Source organism: Ostrinia nubilalis, chromosome 5 (assembly GCF_963855985.1).
Source record: "Ostrinia nubilalis chromosome 5, ilOstNubi1.1, whole genome shotgun sequence".
Taxonomy (NCBI): domain Eukaryota; kingdom Metazoa; phylum Arthropoda; class Insecta; order Lepidoptera; family Crambidae; genus Ostrinia; species Ostrinia nubilalis.
Window position 1 is genome coordinate 5,155,205 of NC_087092.1, and position 16,681 is coordinate 5,171,885.

Sequence of the window (16,681 nt, forward strand, 5' to 3'; positions counted from 1 at the left end):
TTAGACTCATAAGAAATGTTTGGGCTACATTTAAAAACTCAAACTGTTATAGTTCATATACCTAGATGATCTTATCAAATTTCTTTCAGATTACACTCGTCAAACCCAACGACAATTTGGAGGAATCCTCAAGCCGCTGAAATTGAATACCTTGGCTACAATGGCCGCTAACGAGCGCCACTATCAATCTTCGGCCGCGCGACAAGGTCACGCGGACAAAGGGCCGCTAATATCGGCCGTCACTGTCGATGACGTCACGTTTCGTTCAGTTTTTGAAATGATTATTAAGAAGGTGGATTTTCAATCACTCAAATGTTTATTAATAAAATGCTGTTTTTCATTTTAATGCCTTTATGAAACATTAAAATAATCCTACTTTAGGCTGAGATGCACCACCTAACTTTGAGCGTAAGTTACGTAACTTTTTAACGATAACCGGCATCTTAGATAACCGGCGTATTTTGTATGGGGCGTGACATATTTTTGACGTTTGTTAAAGTCAAAGTAAAATGGTGCAATCAACCCTTAAAAAGGTTCGATTAAAGTCCCTGTGTATCCAACAGTCACATACAAATGTGAATAGAGAACACACATGAATTTTCAGATGAGAAAGAGTACACTTGTACAAAAAAGTACTACCTACCACAATTTCCAAACACGCGACCCTACTCGTGTATCAGAAACACATCGACAATGACTAAATTAAACGCACCCGTCATTCGCGTATCAAGCCGGCTTGTCGGACAAATGTATTCGATTCCACCGATAAACATCGAGTAACAAATTAACCGCTGCGACCCGCCCGCACCTATCGCGACATCGGCCATAACGACATTGATTAAACTCCCGAACGTGTGTAGTTTTGATGGGAGGATATTAGGGCCATTTTCGTAAATCCAGTTTTTGGGACTAGAGCAACGGCTAGATAGAATTTTCCTTAAAACAAATGTCGAATTATTACTGAGAGAAAACGAGAAGAAAAAAAATTGTAGACGCATTTCGTAACAGTAATTCGTAGTGCTACGAAGCTACGACGTAGCTACGAGTAGTGTTCGTAGCGTGGTGATGTTTTAAATTGAATCGAGCTTAGATCTTTAACTGGAATATCTTCACAATTATTGAATAATAAGATTGAGTAACGTTTATTTAATTACCCTTAAAGCTAGATTTGGCTACATTCTTTTTGAAGATGCTACGTAAACTTCGTAACGACTACGCCGTAGCATCTCAGTAAAAGTTTTTGTAGCATCAATCTCTTATCATTATCGCATAACTGGTATTTACCATTTTGATGTTTAAATAGAAAAATGAAAGTAATTTCATTTATTTTTCCTCACAACTTTTGACACTTGTTCCTGCCTACAGATAATTTCGCGTGAACGAAACCCAAAAACCAAAAGTGGCTTACGGGCTCAGGTTACAAATGTGTTCAGATACCGCGGTGGTTCCACGGTATCCGGCATAATGCTCGGATCGCGTGAAATTGAACAATATCTGCCGCCGATTGACTCGACTCAAAGGAAATGAATAGATTTCATTTTAGTGTCATTTGTGTGGCTAATGGCGCCGCGACTGGTGGAACACGTGTAAACACGGGGTGAGGACATAGTAAAATGGAAAAGTATAATATTTTCATGACAGTATAATCAACAGAACATCAGTTTTTTTAAACACACTGCCATATTTTACACTAATTTATTAGGAGGTAAAGTTTGTTAGTGCTAGTGAAATGATTTTAAAAATTGTTTTAATGTATACAGCTACATTATATCTGAATGAATAAGGTAAGCTATATTTTTCAGATAAAAATAATCGTGGCAATGCTGCAGTCACCAAATTGTAAAGCATTGACATATAGTCTTGTGTACGTACACAACGATGACAGGTAAGTGTGGTCGAATTTTGCATCGTGGTTGAATTTTTAGTTTAACGACTAGTTGTCATTTATAGCTCGTTTCCATCTTGAAATTAGGACATTCGTTTGGAGGCATATTACTAGGTGTTCCCTTGAACTGTGGTGGGATCCCCGACTTGCCGACAGATGTTAATGATACTCGGAATTGATTTAGGAGATTATTTTGGTATCAGGCGAACATTGGAATGTTGAGACACCTCTACTATACTCGGAAATTGAGACACGATTTTAGGTCGACATAATAAATCGACATAAAGTCAGAAGGGCTCCATTTACTTTTCCTAACAAAGAATGGATCTTTTTATTATGGTTTTCGTAGTTGAGTATTCATTCATTGTTAAACGGAGGTACTCGATATAAGAAATAGACCCAAAAGTCTATTATTCATATTCCAAGATAATAACAGTATTTGCTACACGATTTAACAAAACGTGAGGTAAAATAAAATAGTTTTTCCCCAATCGTAGAAAATTGCTTCAAAATGGCGTGCCCCAATAAAGCAGGCTCAATTACATCACAATGTCTTCTTTGTGTTTTTTCCGAAAATGTGTACGTAGGTAATAAATAATACCGTATGTCAGTTCTCAGCACGTATGAAATTTATATCGGGCCGGCATCGGAGGGTAATTTATTTGTAATAGGCGTGGGGCCGGCCAGGAGAATTGGAGTGCTAACAGTCGGCGTACCATGTCGATTAAATAGAGAATTGATTTATTGTTTTGAAAGAATTTTATGCTGCAATAAACTGGGATACTATACATATTTTTATTAAAAATCTTACTTTATTTATGTTTGGTTCCTCGTTTTGTTTATTATTCCACTAGTTGAGCCATACATTGCCAGAGCAAGAGCTCAATGTGTTAAAATTACTAAAGTCTAGGCTAGTAGATTCGAGGGATAAATTACTTGACTCTATACCTAAGTATAGAGACGAACTTGTATTTGAAAAACCTTTTTTTCTCTAATTTTCAACAGCAGGACCATTCTCAGAATGTAAAGACTAAAAAGACTGTTCCAAAGTCTGCTTAAAAAATACAGCAAAACACCTCACCACTGCACTTGCCAAAAAGTTATAAAATCCGTCGGCCAAAAAAACGAAACAAATAAAAAAATAAATTAGAAAGCGATCGGGGGCCCCGGTATATCACGGGTGTTGCCGCGATTTGTGACTTAATCACTTTATTGGCAGCGAGGGAGCCTTATCGAAGAAACCGAGTTGATGTATGAGTCAACACGCCTGCACTTTGGGAGGCGGACTGCCACTGAATTGATGGTATTTGTTGACAAAAACGTAAAGAGATTTGACCAGGTTTAAGAAAATTGCCTGCTATCTATAGTATTTAGATAATGCATACCTAGATAATCTAAAAAAAATAAGTAAAAAATAAGTTCGTACGACTTCGAAGAGCAGCGGAAATCTGATCTTGACTCGAAGCGCGATGCTCTTAAAGCCAGACCAGCAGCGGCTATCACCTACAACTACATCAGCGGTGTCCTAACGTGTCGACATTGTTTGCGCACGTTTACCAACAAGATTGGCTACTGTAGCCATGTGAGGGCACATGATAGGGCAGCCCAGCGTAGCCCTCTTATTGCGGACTAAAGGAATTTTGTCGCAGTTACCGTAGCCGAAAGCGGCTTGGGAGTATTATATATATATATATATATATACCTAGATAATCACTATGTATTTGAATTTTAGTACTGGGCATTCAGAATTGTTGAGTCAACACGCCTGCACTTTGGGAGGTGGACTGCCACTGAATTGGCGGCGTTTGTCCGTGTATCAATGTGTTACATTTGTTGACAAAAAAGTAAAGATTTGACCAGGTTTAAGCAGATGGAGACTGTCAATTAATTCACTATCTTACTTTGACTTTAACAAACGTCAGAAATATGTCAAACTCGATACAAAACACACCAGTTATCGTTATAGTTACTGTTATAGTAAGGCTGTGCAACTCAGCCTAAGAATTGAATTTTTGTAATAGTGGGAATAACTAAAATAGATTCTCTCTGGTAACAAAATAGACACTCCTAACACTCATAAGGAGCAGTATAACTATAGTCACAAAACTGTTTTTATATTTTTCTTCTTCTTCGGCCCCTCATGATGAGGATCGCGACCACATATAGTGTTCCTCCACAGACTGCGGTCATAAGCAGTGTGGACAGCACTTCTGCCCACCGTTTTTTATATGGGTAACTAATTTATCTTACAAGAAATAAACGATTCGTAACGCGATCCCAACTTTTTGGTAGAGCGCTTATATGACTAGTTAAAGTATTTGTAAGTTTAGACGTGCTGCAAATTCCTTTAAAGCAGCCTATCTACGTACCACATTCAAAAGAAATCACAGTGATAAAAGAGTAAGCAAGCTTGCATCAGGCGACTTTTGGCGGTCGCCGGGGCCATAAACTCGTCGCTAAAGTTTAGAACTGCTTTAATGTATAGACGGCACATCAAGCTTAACACTGTGGTATCTTATTTACTACATAATAAGAGTTATTTTGCGACAAAAATGTAGAGTCTGATGTGCTTTCGCTGTACGTTTTTTGGCTAGTGTTACCTTGTTAGGGTCCCCGTCGCAGTCGCGTGCATCTGAAACAAATAGCGCAGTCTTAGTATATTGTGGTAATGGGTTTAGTTTGGCTTTTTATTTGGTATTTTTTACTATTATTTATTTAAAATGGGAGAATGCTGGAAATGGTATTTTTTCATGTAAAAGGAGAAAGTACTGAAAAGTTTCACTTTTGCCAATTCGGGAAATTATAGACGGTATAATAATATGAAGACAGTCAAAATAAATTATACATACAACGTTATTACCTGTGTCTCAAAATATCTTCTTTATCAAACTACTTTATACCGGTTTAGGCCCGATTCGACCAAACTTATATCCGAGAATAACTCCTGGTATAACTGACGCATTGACAGTTTCAGTATAGGAAATATGTCAAAACTGACGATTTATTCTGAGATTAATCCTTACTTTTAGAGGTACAGGTAACAAAAGAGTTACTTTCAAATGTATAATATTAGAAGATATTGTTGAATATTTTATTTTTAGCAACCCAATATTAGTAGCAAGAAAGGGGTATAAGGCGTTGCGTACACAATCCCGGACAGTGATTAGCCACAGCGCACACTACCGTGCGTACCGGACCTAAATATGTTTGTGCTTCGGCTCCGTACACACCCAATACCGCCCCCGAGGATCAGTCCGCAGCCTCTTAACGGCGGACGGTTTTAATTAAAAACTTCTTGCATTAGCATGTGTCTGCCCAATCATGACGCTAATCCCTTCAAAATATTATTTAATTTCGGTACCTCTTATCCTTGCCTAATTTCAGTTTCGGAAATTTAATATCATTTTCATTTTTACAATGGTAACGGCTTTTGCACAAGGGTGGAGCAATGACGTGCATGACACTGAAAAATATCAATTTTTGAATTAAAAAAGCTCTACTACGAGTAAAGAGACTGTACCTACACTATGAGACACTCTGGCTTATGAGAAGTAAAAAAAGCTCACTGGTTAATATTTTGCCAACTTCTGTCACCATTTGCCTTATAAGTTTCTGTGTGCGTGTTGCAAGAGTTACAGTCCGAAATATCCCCAAACTGCTGAACTATTAGAAATATGCGGGGGAAATCTATTTATTGGTTGTTATTAATGTATTATAAGTAGGTCAGGCGGGTTCAATGAGGACCTAAACAAACAACGGCGTGGAGGGGACTGACAGCGCAATCTTATGTTATAAACGCGCAGGTGTACCCGCCTCAACCGCTGTCCGGGCAACTTGGAAAGTATTCGCGAGCGTTCAAACATACCGGGCTCGTTATGCATGCCTCGCTGGGTTTAATCACGGGCTACCCCGCCCCAGGCGGAGCTAATGTTTTTACTATGTATTTTTTAAGTGCCCTAACTTCCCGGCATTCGGTGCTTGCGACCAACACTCTTCTTATTGCATCAGATCGCGCGCAAGTTTCTAATTAGTACACCAAATACGTAGGTACACATATCACGAGCGTGTTTACGGAAGACTATTGAAATTGCCACGTCAAAGTACGGGTATCGAGTCGAAGGTCCTCAAACATCTATTAGCAGTGTTGTATCCGACGTTCGCCCACATCCGAATCTTGGTTTCCATTATGTGACGTGTCCAATATTGACACAGTGTCCCGCCGATTGTGCACAGCTGCCAAGATCCCTTGTCAGTCCCCTGAATACAGGCGAGTGTCGCTCGATATGATCTCGACTATTGAACTCGGCGCAGGTAAACGGCGATCCATTAGACTTATTCCAGAATTCGATGGACGAGATAAATCCAAAAATGTTATTAATCACCCATCGCTGAGTGGAGCTAACGCCAGATTTTGTTTGACTTGCCGAAACTTGTGCGGAGTCTTATTTATTTTTTATCAATTTCACCCGAGCGAGCCTAAAAGCGTCGCCCGTTTTATTACAGGGCCGTGAATTAGCAAAAAGAGAATGGATTTTGGTTGTGATTATGTCAAAAATAATTAATTATTATCGATTCGGTGGCGCAGGGGTGGATTGATGGCGGAGCGTGGAGCGCTCTTTAAAATTGGAAAGCTAATTACTCGACTCCGAGGAACCGCGGGGACACGACAAAGATTAGTGGAAGATTGGCTTATTTTAATTCTTTTTACATACATCAATTTCCATAAATCAGTCCGTTGTGCTTTGCCATACATAAGAAATTTTTAGATCCAAATGACATATAAAAGTACCTCCATCACATCAAATTTGATGGCAAAATAAATAAATAGTAATTTGACGTTACTTTGACTTCGGTTAATCGAGGCGGCTATCCCGGGTTTACAATCTATGCGAGGGCGGGCGGCCGCGGACGTGTGGGGGGTCGCAAAACTCTTCATTCATTAACCGGCGCTCGTGAGCGGCCTGCCGATCCGGCTGTGTTGTGATTGACAGGAGAATAGTGGCATAACGTATTAAATTTGGTTTTTAAGTCATTCTATAAACCCTAAAGTTACTGCAGGTTAATAAAAACTTAAATTCGTACTGAAAACGAGCGGAAGAACGAACTTTTGATACAAGCATTGCAATGTAGTTTCACTGTTGATGTATTGACTGATTAAAGGAAAGAAAATCTTCGTAGCATTCAATAAGTTACGTCAAAAGTAGAGTAACTATACTATCGAAATCTCCTAAAATAGGTTTAAACAAACAAATTATTCGAAATTGCGAAATGTTGAGTTGGCCCCCTGTTGCTTGTGCACGGGATGAGCAAAACTTTAATTCAGGCCACTGTACCTGCGGCCACTCGACCCATTCATAATGAATCGCATCCTCTGTTTAGTTTCCAGACCTCTAGTGTGTGACTGACATTTTATAGTGACGCCCTCGTTGGGAAACGTAAATAAAATAGCAACGATTAGTATCGTGTGTTGCTGAAATGAAAGCAAAAAGTATCTATTCAGTATTAGCTATGCTACAGAAACTTCATCCCCTTTTCAGTCATTAACTTTTGACGCGGGATGGATTTCTTTTCAGCATGCACAATATAAGCTTAAGCTAAATATGCCTGTTAGCGATGAAACCCAGCCATCAATAAATCACAAGTCAAAAAGTTGGAAAGAAAAATCACAGTCATTGGCCTTTTTAAATTAACGCCATTAGCCCGAGATTTTCCTCTTCAGAATAGAGTGCAAAAATTACCTCTCTTCGTTTGAGCCGAGTAATTAGTAACGCTCGAGTTTTATTTGTTGACGTTCATTATTCGTTGATTTTGAGACGTGCGAGCGGGAGGGGTGGTTTCTTGAGGGGGTTGGAGAGAGAGGTAGAATGCGAGGTTGCACCTGCCACCGCAGGAATTAGCAATTTAAATTCCGAACGAATTTGGAGAGGACCTCCTTAACAGGACATCTGTTTAAATCGTTGACGATGGAGTGACTGCCAACTCTTTGTGATTGCGGCTTAATTGAAATAAAACAAAACCCTTTTGATGGCCGGGGTGATTCGCAACCGCAACCAATCCGTGGTTATTTTCATTTGGGATTGTTTTATTTTAATGCGTATAGAAATAGACAAAGCGTGGGGATTTCTCTAACCAACTGTGGTGAAAACTCATTTGAATAAAATCATGGGTATTAATTTTATTTATGCAATTATGCTAACATAAAACGTGGCTTAAATATTAATTTCAAAATGATTATTCTAATAAGGATTCTATTTTTCTTTTGAGAATGAGATGTTTATAATCATTACCTCTACTAGTTAATTGAATAATAAAGATTAACATTATGGCGTCCGGAATTCGTTCATATCATGAAACGACATTGGGTCCACAACCATGAAACATCCATTCAGCTCCAAAATAACTACTCACATTTCCGCAGTCGGGAAAAAGAAGGAACACCTCGACCGTGTCAATAGCAAGGGAAGGGTTGCACCGTATCGTTACAAGCCGGTTAATTGATTGATATGCCGTGTATATTTGACGTATCGCCATCGTATCGTATCGTGTATTGCATGAGCAAAGAATTGTGGTCACATTTACCTGCTAGTGTTGTGCGAATTTAAGGTTTGAGTTCTAAAAGCATTATTTTTCAGCTAACTCTATTTTATAAAAATCCTCTTTTCGTAGTCTTGAATTTGCATTATAACTGTTTGACAAAAAAATGTTTTGAAATTAATTAATTTATTTTCTACTCAATTAAATAATTAATTTGATGTCTATTGTCACACATTAATACAGACTAATTATGTCAAAGCAAGCAAGTTTAGTAAATAAGTAATAACCGAAGGAGGCAGTTTAATTGGCATCTGACATACTAATTAATACATACGAAACTGAAAATTGCTTTAAGAAAAAAGAAAGAAAGAAGAAAAATTAAGTCACATAGAATAAAAGGAGAAAATAAAAAGTAATCATTATAAAAAAATTCTATACTTACATGTGTAAAAAAAAAATCGGTTTTTGCAACACTATTATACTTCACTTATGGGGATACCATCATTAATAACTATCAGGCACTTCATTAACCATCCATCACACGTACACTCCTATGGTGGTGACAGCGTTTTTAGATGTTTGATTAATATTTGTGGGCAGTTTCCATGGGGTCCATAAGTCCCGTCTAATATGGATCTTTTTCTTTTGTTTAGTCATGGTCATTAATACCACCGTTAATAATTTTGCTTAATCATAAAATAATATACAATATACCAACCAACTTTCGTAGGTTACCGATATTACCAAAATGCAAAATTGTTTTCGAAGCTACGACTCGTAGCAGTGCTACGAAATCGGTGGAGCACGAAGCGCTACGAAATTGGTCGCGATAAGGACACGTGGGTATTATTGTAATTTCAAGATTGTGATGTTGATATTGTGCATGTGATAAGTTCATTGTTATGAGAAAGTTAATATAAGTTATTAAATTAAGTTAATTCAGAGAAATACATTTATGAAACACGTATTTTAAATCGTCACGGTAGATCATTAATTGATTGTAATCTTCACTCTTTATGATACAAATAAGTTATTTTGAAATGCTATTTCAGTAATGTGTTCGGTTCACGTACTAGGCTCATGCCAAAAAGTTTTGTTAATCTTCATAAATCTCTCTTAAGTTTTATTTTTGTCGCGTCCTCTTAATTAAGTCCCCATTATGAACTTATCCCTCGCAAATTGTCCCAGTCTCTAGAGAAAATCCACGTACCGCGTATGCGAAAGAATAACTTGTCGGAAGGAGTTAATAATCTTATTAATTTGTTAGCAGTTACCCGCGGCGAGCGCGCTGGTCCCGACGTTCTTTGTAATTAATGTGAACACCTCATCTATTAAATTAGCTGAGGGCGTGAATACACGTGAGTACATATTCAGCCTAACCTGACCCCTTACTTGCCTGTTGTAGTAAAGAAACAGTTCAGAGTTCACAGGTCTAATAAAACTGGGCGCACGCCACACGGACTTAACACAATAAATTGCGCGTAAAGAAAACGAAGCAAGAAAATTCATTTATCATAACCGTATGTAACGCGTTGCGACGTGTTGTATGAATGGCTTGGTATAACAGGGTTAAGTAGATCTTAATTATTCAGGTTAAGAAGGGCGAATATCTATTAAATTACTGAGAATTAATCTCGCTCCTTGTTTATGATTCGATTGAAATTAAAATTAATTATGTTTTTATATTTATTAACAACTTGAATTTACTATTTTATTTGTTTGTGACATAATCTAAGTTTCATTTAATTAGGTACTTCTAAATCACAACTAGTTCTGCTAAAGATGTGTGACCCCTTTACATACAAATATCTAGGTAATTCTGTTATTATAATATTTGGACTTTATGGAAATTACCTGAAGTTGATGAAAACGTTAATTAATTAGAAAATACGTCTAAAATTCTCTACATCTTGGAAATTGAGCTCGAGTCGTTAACTAGTTTCAATTCCAGGAATATCTTTAGTTAATGAAGATAACAAGATAACAAAAATAAAACTGTAAGTAAGAAAACTTCGTATATTTTTTTTATCAGAGCCTTCTCCTTTCATTTAGGACCAATTTCAAAACTTAAATGTAACAAACATTTAACATTTGAAAGTGTTACATTTTAGTCATATGGTGTCTATCTCATATTATCTCTCTCATCGTACTTCAACTTTCACAAACGTCAAAAATCTGTCAAATTCCATACAAAAAGCACTGGTTATCGTTATACATAGTTACGGTCAAAGTTAGGTGGTGCAACCGTGCAACTCAGCCTTAGATTATGTTAAGTTTAATAACTTCAATGTCAAAACAGGTTTGTTTATAATCAAACCTACGAATTATTGGTACTAAGACAGAGCCCGTAGTAATAACTACTGCGACCGTCAATCGCCCTAATATATCAGGCTACAAACTACGCTTTGATCAATTAAATTTTATTACACGCGTTAATTAAAGGGCGGGTAAGTGAAAGATTTATCGGAGGTTTATCCTCATAACTGGGCTTAAAGGGCATTACTCAATGGCTGCCCTTCTTGGGATGAAGCATGGGTTCGCAATCATAACACTTGATGTTCTAAACTGGTATGTTTTCTCTCACTAAAGTAAAAGAGAACGGTTTTAGGGTTTGTCTAAAACAAAAAGTTCGATGATTTCATTTAATATTTTATTCACTTGTAGTTTTTCTTCTTCTTAATCATGTAGGTATGTCACAGTAAATCCTAAGGGCTTTGTTGTCCTTACTGTAAAAAAATGTCTGACTCCTTTACTAAATAAAAAAAAATAGGCACTACAAAATCCCTATAGAGCATACGTACATACATTTTATCACACTATTTTTATGCTTGACAACATTCGATTGAAAACTAGACATGACTAGCATAGAATTTAATGTATTTTTTCACAATAACTATGACGATTGTGTTTCAAATATTTAACTGAGTTCTGTTGCCAATTTGTCATTTTGAAAAGTGCATATTTTGCGGTAGTTGCCTAAGTAGTCATGTTACTATAATAATAGTACTTAGCGTCATTATTTTAAGCTTCTTTTGGAAACAAACGGTGTTTCTAGGCTAATTATGGTCACACAACAAGCTTTCGTTTTCTGCAAACGACTGTACTTAGTATAATTGCAGTGCAAATAATGAACAACAGCGAGTATTGCATTGCAGATAGGCGCTTTTAAGTGTTTTGAGTTCGCTTATCTAAAGTCCGATCATAGACCATGGGCTTACCTTAGCCATAAAATAGTAACTACCGAATCCGTCAAAACTCTATACAAAAAAAGACCTTTCGACCATTTTTCGACTGATTTGCGATTATAATATGCACTTTGTCTAGACCCACTGGTAACTGTGGCCGACTGGTACTTAAATGCAGCAGAAATGACACATGTTATCGTGACTTTAAATCGTTTGTCTGTTATGTACTTCTTAAGGCTGAGTTGCACCAACTTACTTTAACTGTAACTATTAGTACAATAACCGGTGTTTGAATTTTTGACGTCTGTCAAAGTTAAAGTAAGATGGTGCAACCCAGCCTTAGTCTACTGAAGGTTCTGTACCTCGTTTTTATACTCACTCCATTGATTTGTCTATGAAGACTCTCAAAAGATGACTAACAGCACAATGGAAAGGAAAATCAGATATATCTTTAAACACAGACTAATATAATAATAAATAAATAATAAATGTCCTTGGACATTTTACACTGCGCTTCTAGTCCCAAACTAAGCAAAGCTTGTACTATGGGTACTAGACAACGGATATAAACATACTTAAATACTTTTTTTTTTGTAAATACATACTTATTATACATAGAAAACACCCAGTCCAATACAAGCAAATATGTTCATGCACACAAATGTTTGTACTGTGCGGGAATCGAACCCGCTACCTCCGGAATAGTAGTCCATTTCGAACTACTACATCAAACGGCCGATATATACATAGGGTAGTGTTTACGCCGCGTGAGATTAAGCTGCACAGTGGACCCTTAATATCCATGCGTTTATGTTCGTATTAATTTTACTCCGACGGCCGCGAGTGTAATGAAATGCCCTTAGGTGCCCGGAGTTGTAGCGCACAAATATTAGCCCCACTCAAGTTAAATAGTTGTTGGGATTGAAGGATCCGAGTGGCTATCTTGTTGACAGAAGCTGGAGAATTGGCATAAGCAAAATGAGTTTCTTTAAGATTTTTTTATAAGTAATTAAAATATGAACTAATTTGATAATGTATCATTTAAGACTTAATTTACTTTTCACGTCTAAAAGTCTGATTGGGTTTTGAAGATGGACTACGTAGCTAAAAGGCTTCATTTTGTTGCGAAAACAAAAATCATGAAGGGCAAGTTTGTATGGGGAATCAATCAGTTAGGTATTATGTACCTACTTCACTCGTCAAATTCTGCTTATGACACGAAATTAAGAATGTTTCCAAAATAGTTTTGATTTTAGTAAATTAAAGAATCTTCGTTTTTAATCCTTAGAGTAATAATAGCTGTTGCGTATTCTCTATAAAAAATAAAACTTCAGTCATCAAAAATATCGAGTTACGAAACTTATCTCCGCGCCGCGGCCGCGACCCTGTAACAAAGCTAATTACGCTCGACAATGGCACCGAGATACGCCGTAAATCGTAACTACCGACGTCATAATAAAGCATGATTCCTTGGTCGGGACGCGCGTAATCACTCCTCCGGCGTTCCCATATAATTCCTTAGTGCATAATGAAAGTTGATTAACATAAGCGCGTGTGTGCGTGAGTCCGCCACAGATTCCTAGCCCTAATTAAGAGGGGAGGCGGTCGGCCGGCGGCGGAGGCGGTATCGATCATCGCCCGCTAAGGAATCGAAGGGCTCTCAAAAAGGGGAACTCATCCGAAACAGGGTAAGCCGGCACAGCACATGTGTTTTGATTCAGATGCAAGGGTCAGTGCGTGGAGCGCTCCGGGCACAATTCGCAAATCCGATGTGAATAATTACACGGCTTACGAACGCTTACTGACTGCCTTACGGCATTTGCATATTTTCTTGCGGGCACAGTCCGAGGTGTAACCCGAATATGCCATAATGGTACGGGATAAACGCTTTCTGACGGACTTCCGGTTCATAACATTGTTTTGACAGCTTTTCATCTGCAAAATCTGCCGCAGGCTAATTGTTTTGAATAAGTCTTACAAATGTGGCTACCTCACATGCTACCAAAAATAGGAATTTTGTACATGTACCTCAATCTTATTTTTTCATTACCTATAGGCAAAGAAAGCAGAAAAACAATAAGAAGTGGGCGAAATAAAAATAAACCTACGATAAAATCTCTAGAGCTTTCAACGTTACTTCGACTGAGTCATCGAAAACAAATAATTGATGTCCATCTTGTCAACTAAACAAACAAAAAGGTCAGAAGAACGCGGAGCACTAACAAAGCTGCTTATAAAAAACGTTGGAAAACACTTATCGCGCTCGAGTGCAAATCGTCGACTGTCACTTCAAATCCCGACGCTCCCGGGAAAATGGGAAAGAAGCAACAAAAATAACAATCAAATAGAGCATCCACGGAAATGAGATCTGAAGGAATGATCACGCCCGACCCCGGGGACCGGTTGCCTCTTCAAAGAGGTCTTAATCTCTCAATTCACTAAGGAGTTAAGCTTTAAAAAATATTACGATAGGCAACAAAAAGAGCCCCTCGGCTCGTCGCGGTGTCTTTGACACGTCGCCGGCTTTTTTTCGCGGGATCTCTTTAGAGGCGGGATGTCACTCACTTTGTATCGGCTTTGTCGCGGAGGCTAAGCGCCGGTTTATTAGGCTCGACTTCCGATTTGCAAACAGAGGGGCCGTTACCGGATTCGTTTTCGATGTTCGATTCGGAAAAATAAAAAAGTGAGTGGCAATTGTTCATACGCATATGCACTTGCGTCGCTATAGTGACGGGGGGCCCGGTCCTTAATTAAGAATACGTGACAAAAGACGAGCGGCGCACACAAATGCCGAAAAAGGTTCCGGATTACGTAACCCTTTGCGCTTTTGATTTTAAACGTCGCGTGAAGTGCGAGTGGCCGGTGGCGTCTAATTTGAAAGGCGACTTGTCAAATCTGGCTTCGCCCCTCGTTTAATCGAGCCGTCGTTACACGTGACGTTGGTACGAATGTTAGTACAATGGAGAGATGGTGGCGGTCTCTATGGCGACGCGGGAGTTGGTGTGGAGAGGCTTTTAGCGTCGTTTGACCATTCGGGTCAGCGTTTTGGCCGCTGAGTCGACTGCGGGATAATTAGCCGGCAAACAAGGAGCCTGCCCGCACAACTTTCGACCGTTCAGGTGCTCGGCAAACAGCGCTGCAAGAAGTTTAACAGCAGTTTAATTGCGGAACGAAAACAGAAGCGCACTGAACACAGTTCAGTTTCATGAAAAGAACCTGTTCGCTATTGAGGTGAACGAGCGTAAGCAAAGCGGAGCCCGAGTTGGGAGTTTATTGAAAATATTATGTTGTGCTGCGGCTAATTAAAATAATTTTACTAGGGGAAATGGAACTCTATTTATTTTATTTGTTGATGAGTTTCCCGAGCTACATGTTTTATGCTTGTTATTGCAACATAATTACGGTTGGGTACTTCGGTATTTCAGGTATGCTGAGTTGCTGAAAAGGGTAGATGTATACCTTGAGGGTAGTCCATAAATCGGTGACGTCAACAACAGGAAAGGTGCGGACACACGGGGCGATAAATCTACGTTTAACCCGCCCGTGTGTGGGACCCTTCCTTGTCAGGGTTGAACCTGGCGATTTCGACCCTTAGTCACTTCATCAGAAGCAGTTAACCTGTCTGACCAACTTTAATTTATTTTTACTTATCTTGTCATAAAATGAAATAAAAACAATCAAATTATATTTTTCATAGAAATAACAAATTAATTTGAGAAAGTCTTCATGAAATGTTTGTGAATTGTTTTGAGTAAAACATTTGAATAGGTAATAAAAAAAGAATTCAATTATTTTTTTGTAAAAATATGCAAAAGTGCGTGTACTTACGCCCGTATTCACAAACGATGCTTGCTTATGTGAAGCAGCAAATCGAACGCACAGGGTTGAATAGAGGTCTATGATTGGTTCGTGTGTCACCATGTGCGTCCACGCGCACTGTGAGACCTCATAGTATTGTTTGTGAATACGGGCGTTACTTATACTTTTATTCCGGAGTATGCAGTAGGTATATATTTATGAATTTACAGCGGCTGATTTTCAACGATTTAACAATGAGTATTCGGCCTAATACTTTTCTCAGGTAGGCTCTACTAAGTGACCTATACCTATAGTCTACACACCATCACTCGCCCCAGGTACAAAGGTCCATAATCCACAGACTCACGCGACTCTACCAAGTTTCGCTAATACATAATTGGGACCAAATCCCTATTGGAGCCGAGAGGGCAGCACTGTGGGGTAAATTAATGAAATTAACCGATACAAGGTAAACTGAATGAGCGAATATACCGGAATAAGGGAGATGCATGTCAAGATTAATAAAATGTCGCGTGCGCGAGGTAGCCGCGTTTCTTACGTGCTGAGACACGTAGAGTCAATATTTATACCGACTTAGGGGAGAACCTTGAGTTGGGTGATGGTAGAGTAATCTAGAGAAACGTTTAACTAGTGTTAAATATTACAATCACCTAAATTGTTGTAACAAATAAGTAAGTTATTAATACGTTTGACCTTAATTTTTTTATCAAAAGAAAAGTAAGTTTTTGCCTTCGTCTTCGATACTACACTCGCGTTGAGTCCTTATAAAATAATAATGAATACCAACAATCACAATAGTTGATATCTATTTACTACAGTTAAATATTTAATAAAAGACATCACTTTCATAGAATATGTAATCCTTAAAAAAACTCAGTTTACAATATTATGTCAAATTACTTATGTAAGTATTATTTTTCTAATTTGCCCCTGCTGGTTACGATCCCGCAATCACAAGCGTTATTGTCGAATAACCGAATCACTAGGCCAAACCTCGTCAAAACCCACTAGCATTCATAAAAACCCAAATTAACCTGTACACCGCCGCGTTGATTACCGCGTTGTAATTGCGCGCACCTCGCCTCTATCGATCGCGCGGAGCGACAGAAAACTTTCGAGACAGATTTTATATGCAGCGACTCTTAGTATAGTGCCTCGATCGCCGCACCTAGCGATCGTACCGTAATTTGTTTACTGGAAACGTTATAAGTTCGATTTTTGACGTGTTATTTAAAGAAAATTTTGGGATTTGTAAGCT

The 16,681-nt window shown here is 38.3% G+C and overlaps 1 protein-coding gene across 1 annotated transcript in view; it reads right to left on the reverse strand.

The window, feature by feature from the left end:
- The window catches only part of LOC135072123 (uncharacterized), a 77,190-nt gene extending 72,677 nt beyond the window's left edge, over positions 1–4,513 (reverse strand). Inside the window, exon 1 of the mRNA XM_063966076.1 lies at positions 4,486–4,513. The gene's annotated coding sequence lies outside the window, so the exon portion shown is untranslated. The remainder of the gene's footprint in view (positions 1–4,485) is intronic.
- Positions 4,514–16,681: the final 12,168 nt, after the last annotated feature.